This window comes from Lonchura striata, chromosome 13, assembly GCF_046129695.1.
Source record: "Lonchura striata isolate bLonStr1 chromosome 13, bLonStr1.mat, whole genome shotgun sequence".
In the NCBI taxonomy this organism is placed as follows: Eukaryota; Metazoa; Chordata; class Aves; order Passeriformes; family Estrildidae; genus Lonchura; species Lonchura striata.
Genome location: NC_134615.1, coordinates 22,782,740 through 22,793,789, shown reverse-complemented (window position 1 = coordinate 22,793,789; position 11,050 = coordinate 22,782,740). Strand labels below are relative to the sequence as shown.

The window sequence follows — 11,050 nt, the reverse complement described above, 5'->3', positions numbered from 1 at the left end:
GGGGACGGGAACGGCCTGAGGGGACGGCCCTCCCGCCGCTCCTGCGGCGGGCTCTGCGCTGCAGCCCAGCCCCCGCCTACGGCCGGCCCCGTCACGTCTCATAGAACAGACGGTTCCTCACCAGCCCCGGCCTTCTCCGGGCTCTCCAGCGTGCCCAGGGCCTTGGCCCGGACCCAAATGATTTGGGCAGAACAAACGGCTGGGAGGGGCGACGGGGTCTCTGCAAGGATAGCGGAGAGGCAGCAGCCAGCACTGAGGGGGCCTGAGCCTGGAGTCTGGTGGTGTGAGCACACAAGCGGCCAGGCTCTGGGATTTTATCCCTCCTAATCCCATGTAATTGTAATGCCTGGGAGAAGACGGAACAGCCTCTGCGGTCTTAGCTTCAGCAGAGAGGGAGGAGACCTGTGCAGCTGTTGCTGAGGAAGGTTCCCCTTCTGACAGCCCGAGGTAGGAGTGAGCTCTGGTAGGAAACAGCCTCTGTGTCTGCAATGGGAGTGAGGGACTGAAGTGCGTTCTGAGGGAAAGGGAGTGAGCAAATACATAGAAATTTATATTTACTTTGAGGGTGGCGAAGCCCTGGCACAGAAAGGCTGTGACTACCCCATCCCTGGCTTGTTAATGTCCCCTCACACCTGGAAATCTCTTTCCAGGCTGATTGGATCAAAAAGTTCGATTTACAGACACACAGATTGGTGCCAATTAATACATAAGGGCTGTTCAGAGGAGATGTGGCAGCTGGGGGCAGCTCCACCCACAGATCCCACGTGGAACGCCCAGGGAGGCTGCACTGACTCCCAGCTGGAAGATCCAGGCCTGGATGTGACCAAGCTGTGCTGAACTGGGAGTGCTGGTAATTTGCAGACACATCACAGAGCTGGTGTTGACACAGCTTCTGTCCCTTTTTTCACACTGCTTCAAAGGCAACCAGGTGACAGAGCACCAGGAAGGCTGGATAGAGAATCTGTGGCTGCCCCTGGATCCCTGGAAGTGCCCCAAACCAGGTTGGACAGGGCTGGGAACAACCTGGGATAGTGGAAGGTATCCCTGCCATGGCAGGGAGTGGAGCAGGATGGGTTTTAATGTGCCTTTCTACCCAAACCATTCCATGACGCCATGAAGGAGGGCTGGGGGTCTTTGCCTTGCTGGTGCCAATAGCAGGTGGTGCCAGGAGGGAAGAGTCACGAGGTTCTGCTCTGCATGGGCAGCTCAGGCTGTCCCCTCCAGCATGCAAGAGGTGACCTTGGGAAGGGTGGCTTCAGTCACTGCCCTTGGACTGGCAATATGCTCCTTTGGGAGTAAGCCAATATTCAGAGAGGACAGATATAACCTGATCCAGGCTTGGCCTTGCTGGGATGTGCTCCAGCCATGACATCACCCAGTAATGCCACGTCTATTTACTACTGGGGAAAGGTGCTGGATTGGAGGCTGAAATCCCTGCTTTATCTCCTGAGCAGGTTAGGAGCAGGAAGCAGCATTAGCAAACACATTTTTTCAGGCCAAGAGAAGTCAATTTCCATGGGAAACACAGCTCTGCTCTGTCTCAGAACTCACCTCTCCTGTTTCCATGTAAGACACTCCTCCCTCTGAGGCTCAGGAAGTTCCTCAGCCCCCCCAGCTTATCCCTGACTCATTTCCACACAGCACCTTGCCAGTGGGGTAAATGGATACCTGGAATCAGGTGGCCACTGTGCCATCCACAGACTTATCATCAATGAATCAAAGGATTACATGCAGAGCTGAAGCTGCTGGAAGGTAAATTCAGACCTTTTACAGGATGAAATGTCCCTCCAGCAGCTAAGCCAGGACTTTGCTCTGGCAGGACAAACCACCCAGCTCTGAGTGCCCCGAGTTTCCCGGCATCCCCCAGCACTGTGCATCTCTGTCATGCACCAGATGGGATTTTTTCGATTACTTCTTGGCAGATGACAAATCGAGGTCAAGGGATAGATGCTCCCCTTCAGCACAGCAAGGCCAAGAGCTCAGGAAAACCATAGGGTTTTCAGCAACAAAGGATGTGCCTAAAAGACCACATGGTTTTCCCTCAAGCACAGTAAAAGTCCTCACCAGGAAAGGGCTGCTCAGCCTTTTTCCATGAGCCAGGCCAAACCCATCACACCTATTCACTCCTCCAGGAACAGCATGGGATCACAGTGAGTTCCAGTTCCATGGCAGAGGACAGCATGGCACTGACACTGCTCCTCCCTGGGGCACAGAGCCTCCCCAGCCCCAGGGCGAGCCTGGGACGCAGCACTGGGGTACAAATCTATCTTCGGGTCACCTCTAAAGCCCCGTGAGTGTAAGACAGGCAGGTGACAGATGGCTGGAGGCAGGGGATCACGGGGACTCGGCCACCCCACAGCAGCCACCGCTCCGTCTGCCAGCCGGGGCTTAGAAACCACCGGAAAAGTGAACAGGGGGAAGAGGGAGCAACACTCAGAGTGGCAGGGCTAAGGGGCAGAGCAGGGGAGGGAAACGGCTGTTTGTGACTCAGAGCAGATGACTCTGCAGGAGTGCACTCCCCAGAGAGCTGCTGGAGTGAGCGGGGCTCAGAGGGGCCCTGGAATCCATCTGTGTGCGGGAGGTGGCCAAAGCCATCCCCAAAGCCCACAGACCAGAGGAGGTCACTAAGCTCCAGGGGAGCAACTGTCACTCCACACCCCTGAAATCCATAAGCAGCCTGGAAACCTAAAGCCTGTCATTAGAAATGATAAAAACAGTAATTAGAGCCAGGCTGTCATGAGTTCACACCTGGAACATCAATACAAGGCGTTTACCCAGCAGCAGGAGAGCACTTCCCCCAAATCCCTCCTCTGCGGATGCACCAGGAACAAAGCTCCACGGACCACTCTTCACACAGGCGTGAGTAAATCCTGTAGGGAGCCTTGCAAACAGACTTTATCCACCACTGCAGCAGCTCCCAGCTTTGAGGGATCCAAAAATTCTGCTGCTGTGGGGGCACAGGTGCTACATCAGCTTCTGAGCTGTGGGCTTTGCCTGCCCTGATCCCAGTCCTGGTGCTTCACTGGGACTCAGTTGGGTGCACAGTGGGCTGCACAAAGGAGTTAAACCTTCAAAACACACAGATTTCAGGGCAAACAAGCTGTGCCAAGGAGTTAGACCTTCAAAACTATGCAGACTTGAATATAAGAGAGCTGTTCCATGAACTTAACCTTAATTACATCTCATAAAGCTCTGAGCAGCCACCACACTATAAAGCAGGTGAAAAGCCACGCTTTTATTTCTTTATGGTATCAAGGTGGAACAGCTTAAGTTGGAGTGTCCTTAACAACAACAGCAGCAGAGAAATACAAGAATGGTTGAAAGTAGTTTTATTTAGTAAAACTTAGTCTGTACAGAGCCAGGGAGGTTCCTGCTGCAGTACAGCAGCTGTACTCCTCACTGCCTTCCCAAATGGCTGCTTGGTTTGCCAAACCCATTTCTCTTGAAAATGTTAATAGATGACGTTAATTAAAACATGAGCCAAGCTTAAAGGAAAGGTTTTCCTAATCAAAGCTCTTCTAAAATTTTATTCTCTTGGCCTCTGTGATGTTGGCACCTGACTGGTCACTCAGGGTTTACCAGCCATAAATCACACCTTGTTTCATCTATTAAAGACAGATTCCCATCCCTCCATCTTGTGAGGAGCTGAATCAGCAGGGAACTGCACAGTAGCACAGCCCAGGAATTTTTGACTTCAGGATTGTCATGATGGTTCTTTCCCTCACAACACAGCTGCTGAAGGATTGAGGTGAGTTTGGTCACCCACAGGTTGCTGGAGCAGGTGAGGAGCTGACACAGGTGCCATCTCCAGAGTGAGCCAGGGAGCAGTGCCAAAGCAAGGAGTGGAGGGTCAGGAGCTCTGTCCCCAAAGTCAGTGTCCTTCTAGCTCGCTGGGACAGACAGAAATAGGCCTGAAAGCACATTCCCCAAGTGGCCTAATTTCCCTGCCCTTACACAATGTTCTCTTTCCTCCTCAGCACCAGGGTATTTGTTTTATTTTAGGATTTAAGAGCTTACAACCTTTATCAAAGGACAAAGGTGCTCAACAATTGACTGTAATTTTTTTTTTTGTCCTGAGTATTGCAATTAAGGTGCAAAAGCCAGCCCAGGGTAACAAAGCCAGGCAGGTTAAACATCCCTATCACACAAGTCTCACCCAGAAAACCAGCAGAACAGCCCCCAAGGATATAGTCCTCCCATTCCTGCTGTCAGCTTTCCCTCCCTATGTACTTGAAAGTTCCTCCCTGAACCAGGCTGTTGTGTTCAAATAGAAAAAGGTCAGGGTGACACAGAAAGGGTTGAACTTCCTCCCCAGCACTGGATCTCTGACCTGGATGACATTCAAGGTTGTCAAGGAAGCAGTTACAGACAACTATATTTAGGAAATGAAAACATGTATTTCCCCTCTGCTCAGAGGCCAACACTCACCTGCAGCGTTTGCAGGGAGCTGTGGCAAGAAGCTTAGTGGAAAGGAAGCCAAAAAAACCTCAACCCCTTTCTTTTCACTGGTTTAGCAGGTCTTACAGAGGAAGAAGATGGGTAGAGATAAAAAGACTAAGCCTAAGTGGAACACAGGACCAGCTTAACAGGCTCAGAATAAACCTCTCTCCTGCTGTTATTTAACAGCAGAGCTGGACACGTGAGCCACTCTTTCCTGCTGAGCCCAGCACAGGGATTTCTCTTCCTGGGAGCCTGTGGCACCCCCAGCACATGAGAACTGTCCCTCAGGCTGCCAAGTGTGTGACCCCGAGTGGCCCTGCACATGCCAAAAGAGAGCTCCTGGTTACAGCCCTGCTCCTGGCAGAGGGGGGTTAAAAACCAGCAATATTCCAGATGAGCTCATGGGCAGAGCTGCTGCCTCCAGGCTTCCCCATCCTGGCAACCAAAACAACACGTGGTGACACAGCTCTGCCACCCACAGCAGGGCTGGGACCTGCTCCATGGACGGGATTCCTCCCTGGAATTTGGCTACCCAGGTGACACAGAGGGGCTGGGGCAGTAGGTGTGGTACAAAGCACAGACACACAGCAGAACAGGGGAACGCTTCGGGCTGGATGAACCTCAGACTTCATCCCTTCTTAGCCCTGCCATGGCAGGGACACCTCCCACTGTCCCAGACTGCTCCAAGGTGTGTCCAGCCTGGCCTTGGGCACTGCCAGGGATCCAGGGGCAGCCACAGCTGCTCTGGGCACCTGTGCCAGGGAACGGCACCCTGCCAGGGAACAATTCCTGCCCAGTCTCCAGCTGTGACCAGTGGATCCCAGCCTTCCATCAATCACCACGTTGGCAACCAGAGCAGAGCAGTGCCGGTGCCGGTGCCAGTGCAGTCGTTCCTTGAACGCTCCAGCAGGATGAAGGAACTACCAACACCATCCAGCAGGAATGACCAGTCTAGGAGATGCTTAGAACGTTGTTTTAGGAGGCACCACCCTGCACATAAAAGCTGCACAAAAGCATTTTGGTGTTGTGCCATCGGCACTTGCAAGGATCTGAGAACACGGGCCCAAAACCCAGCGTGGTCAGGAGTGAGCAGCTGTCCCAGCCTGTGCCTGTCCCTGTCCCTGTCCCAGCCTGTCCCTGTCCCTGTCCCAGCCTGTGCCTGTCCCCAGCCTGTGCCTGTCCCTGTCCCAGCCTGTCCCTGTCCCTGTCCCCTCCGGGGGCACCCCCGGGGCTGGCGGAGCAGCACCCACCGTCCCCCAGCTGTGTCACCCTTCACTCTCTTGCTGGGCAGCGCCGCCGCTTCGGAGCGCCGCGGCACCCACGGCACCGGGAGCTCCCGGTGAGGATGTGACGGAGGAGCGGGACCGGAGCGCTGTGTCAGCGGCGGAGCCCCCACGAGCAGGGGTGCCCCGGCACCCCCCACGCGTCTCCCAAACCGTCGCCTTGTCCCAACACCGATTTTCGGGTACGCCGGTGCCCCAAGCACCAACCACCGCCCGGTGCCACTGCCAACCGGGGAGTGCCCATTCCCGTGATCCCGCAATGCCGGGGCAGCGCGGCGGGCCCGGGCCAGGGGCTTAGCTCAGCCCGCAGGTCCCTGGGGGGCCTGTCCCGGCTCCGGAGCTCGGCACGTCCCTGAGGTCCGGTTCCGGTGCCGGTCCCGTTCCCAGTCTCGATCCCAGTGCCGGTCCCAGAGCTCGGCACATCCCTGCGGGCCGGTTCCGGTTCTGGTGCCGGTTCCGGTCCCGTTCCCGGTCCCGATCCCAGTGCCGGTCCCGGAACTCGGCACGTCCCTGCGGTCCGGTTCCGGTGCCGGTTCCGGTCCCGTTCCCGGTCCCGATCCCAGTGCCGGTCTCGGAGCTCGGCACATCCCTGCGGGCCGGTTCCGGTCCCGTTCCCGGTCCCGATCCCAGTGCCGGTCCCGGAGCTCGGCACGTCCCTGCGGTCCGGTTCCGGTCCCGGTGCCGGTTCCGGTCCCGTTCGCGGGGGGTCCCCGGCCCCTCCTGCCCCCTGCCGGCCCCGCCCCGGAAGCGCCGCCCGGCGCGCGCACCCAATGGGCGGCGGCGCCGCCGGGACACGTCGCGCGCCGCCGCGCTCCCGTCAGCCCCCGCGCGCCACCGGGGAACGGGGGGGGTGCGTTGTGGCTCCTCCCCCCCCACCCCGGAGCGCCGCGCCCGCCAATGAGCGGCGCCGTCTCATCGGGCCAATGAGCGGCGCTGTCTCAGCGGCGCGCGGGGGATGGAGCGCGCGGCCCGGAGCCGCCACGGCGCGCGCCCCCCGCGCTAGGGCCGGAGCCGGGACCCCCGCGCCCCCCGAGACCGCCCCGCAGCCCCCGCAGCCCCCGCTCTATGCGGCGGGGCCGGCCGAGCCGCAGGCCTCGCTCCGCCGCGGGGCTGCCCTCGGCCCGCTGAGCGCCGAGCACCGGTAAGCGCCGCGGCGGGCGGGTGGAGCGGGGGGGGGCACCGGGGCGCTGGAGACAAGGGGTGGCGGACAGAGGGTCCGAGGGGGTCCCGGAGAGAGGGCACCGGGAGAGGCAGCTGGGGCGGGGGGGGGGCCGAGGTCGAGGGGGGGGCACCGGGACGGGGTGGGGGTTGGACGGGGGGCACCGGTAGCGGCAGGAGGTGGGACCCGGTGCGGGGTGGGGGCGGCGCGGGGTCGGCTGGAGGCGAGAAAGCGCCGCAGCGCGGGTGGGAAGAGGGCGTTGGGATTTTGGGGGGGCGGCGAAGGAGCGGCGGGGCTGTGCGGGGGTGCCCGGGGGTCACGGCGGGTGGGGAGGGGCTGCCGGGAGAGGCAGGGCGGCGTGCGGGTGGCGGTTCGGAGGGGCCGCGGGGAGAGCCCGGCGGCTGCTCGGTGTTTTGGGGTGCGCAGGCTCGCGGGGAGCCGTGGGAGGAACTCGGAGCTCCGTGTCGAGCCCGCAGCGCGGCCCCCCCACCATCTCCGGACCCCGTTTTTTGGGGTGGGGATGTTTTTTTCGTAGGGGTGCGGGGAGTGGGGGGGAAATGCGTTTTGGGGTGAGCGCTGCGCTGGGAGGAACAATACCAAAAGTTGTCTGAAATGGTAATTTCCGTTTCCCATTTCATCATCCCCGGGTAGGCGTTAGCCCTGCCTGTGTGTGCGCAGGGCCGGGGCCGCACCGAGCCCAGCCGGCCCCAGCCCCGCGGCTTTTATTTATTTCCCAGTTTAATCTTTAAATCGCTCCGTGTTTCTGTCCTCCGAGGAGCCTTTGTGTGCCGGGGAGGGGCCGCTCGACACCTTTGCCCCTTAGCAGAAAGGAAGAGAGGGGAAAAAAAAAATAAAAAGCCCAAACAGCTGCAGCCCAGGACGAGCCTCCCCCAGGCCGGGGATGGATTCGTGTTTAGAAAGGCAAATGACCTCGGAGGGAGCTGGGATGAGCCGAGCCCTCGGTGCCCTCTGCCCTTTCCCAGAGGGAGCAGCTGTCCGGGGTGTGCGGCTCAGAACGGGCCCTTCATTGAGCCACAGGGGCCGTGTGTTTACGGCTTGGCTTCTCCTCCGGGCTCGGGGATCTGTTTTGATATCCAGTTGCAGGAAAGGGTTCCTCCCCCACTCCTGGTTTTGTACACAAAGTGCTCTCTCACCGCTGGGGACACGGCTCTATAGGCAGAGAGCGAATTCCAGGCAGCCCTTCAAGCAAAATTCCCTCTTGAGATGGCTTCTGAAATGGGGTGCGCACATCATTTTTGCCCTGTCTCTAGGCAAAGATTTTTAGGTGAGAACATCTGTGCTGCCTTGTAGTGGCTGTGTGCGCTTTCCTGAAATGTATATAAATTTAAGGAACTCGGAGTTCAGTGTATTTCTCTTTTCTTTGTTTTGTTCATAAAATGGAACATTTTTTATATAATGACTCCAATTATTTCCTTTTTCAGTGGGGGAAAACCACTCCATGGAGTCATGGAGAGGGATAAGCAGATTAACTCTCACATGTTTCCCAACAGCATCGACACATTGTTTGTGTGTGTGCCCTACCAAGAGCTCAATATTTAACTCGATTAGCTTAAAAACGGGAAAAGTTGGCGTTTTCACAGGCCAGGATTTTCTGGCGGATTCCAGGTTGGAGTAGTGTGAGATGGAGGGGTTTGGAAGGCGCTGTGGCGGGGAAACTCTGGTTCCCGAGCTCCGTGACCTGTTTTTCTCTCCGTGAGAAGGAAGCGCTGGGCAGGGCAGGGTCCGTGCCTGTGCGGGCGAGCTCCGGGGCTCCGGGCGAGCCCGTCCGGGGCTCCGAGCCCGGCTGCCCCGGGGCTGGCGGGGCTCCGCGCTTGGCACGCAGCAGCGCTCCGGGTCTCGCCGGTGCTGCGGGAGCCACCGGACCTGCCGGGGCACATCCAGCCTCTGGAGAAGGGCTTTGCTGTGAAGCCGTCCGGCGAGCCGGGGCTTGCGGCACCCCGGGCTGGCTGAGTCAGGCCGAGGGCTCGGCTTGCCAAACTCGCAGCGAACCGAGTTGCCCGTGCAGGGCAGCAGCGCGCTGGGCTTGGGAAGCGCGGCGAGCCCTCAGTTCCCAGGGCTTTTTTGCCCGGTTCCTGGTGGAAACAGTGCCCGAGGAGCCCCGGCCGTGTCGGCGCTGGCTGCTGCGACTGGCTGGAAACTGGAGATGTTGCGCTTCGTGTTCCACACTTGGTTCTGCTGTTCAGTTCTGCTTCTGCTTTTAGAAATGAACTCTTGCCTGTTTCTCCATTACAGAAAAAAGCATGGTTCACAGTGAACTGATTTTTTTTTTTTTTTCCCATGGGCAGCTTTTTGTTTTTATGATGTTGCAACAGCGTTTTCTCGACTTAAACCTACAGCTTGTCCAGTTTGAGGGCTGGGTTTGGATGGGGGAGGAAATGATACAAAAAGGCCCCAGAGCAAAAACCCTTTGGCTTAATTTCTTCCTTCGTGTGTGGTAGGCAACCTGATAAGATTATTTTATTTTCCACTCGTGTTTTAATGGACTAGGTCCCCCGAAATGCTTGTGAACAAAGCCAAGCGTAGCGCGGCGTCGTGCCGCGTTCTTCCGCTGCTCAGCAGAGCAGACAAATGCATTTCTCTGGGGTCAGTGAGACTCGTCGTGTTAATCAATACTGTACCAGCAGTGTTCCCTTTCCAGGGAACCAGATGGGCTACTTACAACTGGTGCTGATTATTTTAACTGTGTAATTGTAACATGGCTGCGTGATGACAGTGTTTCCTGCAGACACTTCAAAGGAAGGTTCCCGATGAGTGTGTCTTTACAGCGTTTAATCTGTCCTCTTTGTCTTTATGTTGTGGCTTTTGGACATGTGTTTGAAGTACTAAGAGGTTTTTTCTCCCTTACCTCCAGCTTTTCTATACATTAAAAGGAGGCAGTGCTCTGGAATGATGAAGTGTCTCCGGTGTGGGAATAAACCCAGGGTTTTAGCGGCTCCCACAGTGGTGGGTTGGTTTCAGTGAGTTTTAGATCCAGGCAGTGACTAAGCCAAAAGCTGGGAAGAGATTTAAGTGGCTGTGAGGAAATGGCAATATTTTTTAAAAATAGTGCATGTGGCTTTGTTTTGAGGAAAATATGTTGTATGGTGACTTGAGTCTTAACTGGGACAGGCTAATTGCTCGGTTAAGAAATCCTTCTCCTAGGGAAGGAAAGGCACAGGGCTGGAGCTGGTTAATTACATTTTGTAAAATTATGGAGTGACGGCTTTCTGAGGAGGTCTGCCCCTCTTCCTGCCCTGTACCTGAATTTCAGGCTCAGCAGTTGCCTTACGGATTGAAATTCCTCCTGGGTATTAAGATTTAATGGTGGTAGACCCAGAGCAAGTAGTGGCAGGTACTGCTGCTTTTCAGTACAGCAAAGCAAATAATACTGGGAAATATTTACATGGGGGTTGTTATCCTCCTCGTATTTCCTTGATGAGCTCTAGTGAAGGTGCTTGTGTGCTCAATCCATTGCCGGGGAGAATTCCCTGTATTTCAGTTGTAAAAGGCTGTGGAGAGGAACCGGTGTCTCCATAGCAAAGATTCCAGTGTTTCGTGATCAGCTCACATATATTTTTACCCCATCTAATTTAAACCAGTCTGCACGACACTCACAGGAATGATTTGTATGCAGCTTTTAAATATTTTCCTCCTTCCTGCGTGAGGGATTAGCAGCACAGAGCTGCTTTTTTGGAGGCTTCTCAGCCAAGTGTTACGTAATTTGTGTGCCACCGATGCACGGCCATAAAAAATCCTCCCATCAATGTTAAGGGAAAGCTTGTGTAGGCAATTATTTCAAATCACAAGTGTCCTAAGCAGGTTTGTGCAGCCTTAAAATCTGGGCAAAACGCTGCCTTTGGAATCCTGCTGGGAAGGGGGGTGGGAAGCTGTCAGCGCCCGTGGTCTGGAGGCTGGTTTTGAGCACATTCTACTCCACTTTTTAAGCTTTCCTGTGTGAGAACTGGTGTTTTCTGGTGTATTTTCTCAGGCAACTGTTGGGTATTTAAAAATCTTAATTTCTCTCAGTCTGGGTGGTGGTTCTTCAGCTGAGGCTGCTTATGGGTGATGCCAATTTGTAATCTTTTACGAGAGTAAGGGGGGGAAAAGAAGTAAAAAGAAGCTTAAATGCTAATAACAGTGAAAAATCTGCTCGGCGTGGAGCGCATGT

The 11,050-nt window shown here is 56.1% G+C and overlaps 1 protein-coding gene across 2 annotated transcripts in view; it reads left to right on the top strand.

Annotated features, from left to right (window-relative positions):
- The first annotated feature begins 428 nt into the window (after positions 1–428).
- ANKRD11 (ankyrin repeat domain containing 11) overlaps positions 429–11,050 on the top strand; it is a 135,987-nt gene continuing 125,365 nt past the window's right edge. Inside the window, exon 1 of one of the 2 annotated variants that reach the window (XM_077786396.1) lies at positions 429–447. The gene's annotated coding sequence lies outside the window, so the exon portion shown is untranslated. Of the gene's footprint in view, positions 448–6,751; positions 6,865–11,050 lie in introns of those variants that run through there. The other variant, XM_021526920.2, reaches the window with a different exon arrangement.